Source organism: Hippoglossus hippoglossus, chromosome 20, assembly GCF_009819705.1.
Source record: "Hippoglossus hippoglossus isolate fHipHip1 chromosome 20, fHipHip1.pri, whole genome shotgun sequence".
Taxonomy (NCBI): domain Eukaryota; kingdom Metazoa; phylum Chordata; class Actinopteri; order Pleuronectiformes; family Pleuronectidae; genus Hippoglossus; species Hippoglossus hippoglossus.
In genome coordinates, this window is record NC_047170.1 from 14,274,090 (window position 1) to 14,277,750 (window position 3,661).

Genomic DNA, 3,661 nt, shown 5'->3' on the forward strand with positions numbered 1-3,661 from the left:
TAAAAAAAAAAAAAAATGAAGAACAAAAAAAATGTAAAAATACGGAAAAAAGAGAGAAATAGCGCAAAGAGAAAGAAGAACCATGTAGAAAGGAGCTAACTTTGACAGGTTGTAATGTTCATATTGTGCATATATGTGCAACTGACTGTTATATTTTGGGGGAGAACAAACTTCGCGGGGTTCCATAAATTATATTTTTTATACACAGAATTGTAAATTAGATTTTGACAGATCGCTACCGAATCACATTTCGTTATTTGAAATAGTGTAAGATATGAGAATATATTTTAATTTAAATACAGTAGTTGGGAAAAGTATTGGAAAAAAAATCTTGTACTGCTTTGGTTCATTGAGATTTTTATTCTTTTGGAGAAACTGTTGGTTTAAGTTGTCGGAGAGGGACAGATATTCTGCCTCGTGTCTGCATTCTCTTGCATTTTTCTTTTGTGTGTTTTCTATTTTTATTTTTTGTCCTCCCTGTTTTCTCCTGAGAAAAATATTAAAATGCAGATCCTGACAATTCCGTGACAGTTAAAGTAGAACCGAGACGGTTTCGTTGAATAAATTAATAAGTAACTCCTGTAAATGTACTAAAAATGTATTTTTCTTTTCATATTTTGTAATAGGGAAATAGTTTTATAGAAATGACCTGCGGCAGATGCACAGTTTGGATAGTCTATATATATATAGCCAGACCATACCAGTTAACTTTCATAACAGGGCGATGTGTCAAAAAATGTCTAGAGTTTATTATTTATATGTTTATTACAAAATGAGATAAAGAAAATCTTCAAACTTGCAGTTGTTACATGTCTTTGTCTGAATGAGCTTCACAGGAAACACATGGACGATATCACGTCAAAGCCTTTAATTAGCTAATTAGACTTAATCGATGAATACATGCTCGATTTAATTATTTCCACTGGTTCAATTATATTTTAAATTGAACTAAACATTGAGTTTACTGGGTTTGCAATTGAAGTTTTCACTTGCTGGAATAACTGAAGGAGTTTCTTCTCAAATCTTTTTTACCAAATGGCCGCAGCATCGCGCTTTGAAGCACCTTTTGCGTGCTTGCGAAATGTTGAGAGTCCCTGTCAAATTTAACGAGCTTTTCCCTCCGCAAATAACTTGGGAGTCGCGGACAAATGAAACACAGAGTGTGTGTTTGTGGGATCGGTTCCTGCAGGTTGGAGTCAGGCTGCTGCACCAGAGACCAGAGGAAACACAGCGAGTGAATAAAACCAGCTCCGCAAATCCTCTGGTTTCACAGGGACACATGTGGAACTTAACAGGGAGCTTTCATTGGTGTTTTCTTAGTCTTAATGAAGTGGGCTTTTATTTTGATAGGCTACATATTGATAATCAGTCGCCCCCTGGTGCCTTGTTAAGTTGTGCAAGTGCGACACCACGTGGCCAGTTAGCCACACTGCTGCCTAGAGATTGTCCAACCATCCCTCAGCCGGGGGTTGAAAATAAAGACAAATAAAGAAAACTGACTATAATCATGAGAGGAAAGCAGCTTAACATAACATTCAAGTTCAAGAACTGGACTCAGTAGAGCACATACGTCCACCGAGGCCCAACAATCCTTCACGTAATTTGTCCATTTGTCGTAAAACATAGTCCTTAACTTTAGGAAATCAAGATCCTAGGATTACTCCTTGAGAAATTAACAATAAAATGTTGGAAAATGCCCTTTGATGCAATTGCAAAAGAAAGTGAAAAACATAATTAGTGGACTTGCCCCTTAATCTGCATCCATGCCTAAATTTAATGGGTTCTTCTCAGATCCCTTTACCAAGTTCGGAGGAAGTAGTTTTTGTGTAATCCTGCAAAAAAAAACAAAACAACAAACACACAAATAAACCAACAAACACACAAATAAACAGAGCAGAGATAGTAAATTAATTTAGGCCTATATACTGAGAGATGAGTTATAGAGCACAACTCCACAGGGTCTTGCATTCATTGTTTTTAAAGGTTTAGGTGTAATGTTTCAAATCCACTGTGCAGGTTTAGAGAGAAACCTAAATTGAGTTAAGAAATATGTGAGAATGCTTCTGGATCAAGTGAATCTTCAGGTTGTTCAATCCTAAAAATCACAGAAAACTGATAAAAGCCATAATTCACCCAGACGTATCAAAGGTAAAGGCTAAAAAAAAAAAAATAAAAAAAAAAGGGTTGAACCTGGAGTCTCTGAACACTGTTGCAACACGAGCAGGAATTCCATCTCCCTCTCCCACATTGTGTTTTGTTGTTGATATTGTGAGGTGGAAACTTGGAGGGGGGACAAAGCAGGGCCCATCTCTCCCGGCGCTGTGACCTTGGGTCCCTGACAGATACAAAAGCGTCCGCGCAGGGCAGCATTCCTCAGAGCAGGTAAACAGAGCCTCCTCTAATCCCTCAGGGTCCCCTCAGTCTGCCGCAGCTCAACAACGGCTTTTACAAATGTTGACATTTGCAAACACGACCGGTCTGTGGCATTCTGGAAAACAAAAAACTCCCCCCCCACCCCAACGTTTCTAAGAGAGTTCTGCAGGCAGCAGCGTTTGGTTCCTTCCAGGTAACAGTGACTCGTCTGTGGCAGAGTTCAAGAACGCAACTGGTTGAGTTGGAGGGAAAAGAAAACCCTGGAGGATCTGATCCTTTACGAGGCGTCACCCATTTACAACCACTTCCTCCATTACAATCAATTCACTGAAACAGAGAACTGAACTATTTAAAAACACACTAATTATACACATGGAGATTTTTCAGATTAATTCACGATAGACAGACAAATAACTAGATTGATGAGGGATCCGGAGACATTATGAACATTTCTCACCAAAATAAAGAGAAAAACCAGCGTTACCAACATTTCAAACCCTCAACCACGATCTCAAGACCTCGTCTGATGTCTCTGAAAACATGATGGGAGATCTCTACATTAGTGCTTTGACCAACATCAACACAACAACCAAACACTGAGCCGTTTGGCCACTTTGATTTGTCTCAGACATTTGCCTCCAACTGAATGTGGAGAATCCCACTAGTAACACAATGAGGATTTTGAGAACATTAGTCTACAAATCTGTATGCTAGTCATTATTTGAATTTAGATGATAATCCTTCAGATTAGAGGTTCCCACACACTTTGAAGGGGTCGTCACATAATTAACGGGATTGGAAAAGACTAAAACACTGTTCTGTTCCTCCGGTAAACATCTTACTTTCCTTGATTTTGATAATTATGAACATTTCCTCTTGTAAAATACATAACAGTGTTACATTCACACGCACTTACTCTATGAGAAGGGGAAGTTTGGGGTTCAGTATCTTGCCCAAGGACACTTCGGCATCGGACTAAGGAAGACTGGGATCGAACTGCCAACCTTCCGGTTAGAGGACGACCGCTCTAACCCCTGAGCTGCCCCCAAGGTGCCCAAATGAATCCTGCTGACAGGCAGGTAATCGTTCTCCCAACTTATTTTCCTTTAAGTAAGTTAAGGAAAAATAAAACAAACCAAAAACAGAAAATAGTAGAAACACTAACTGGTGGTAATGAAACCAGTGGTCGAAAGAAGAAGCTACTTCAGATTCAAGTCTAAGAATTTAAGTCTGAGACTCAATAGATTAAAACTTTAAAAACCACAATGAAAACCAAAACAGGGCCGTA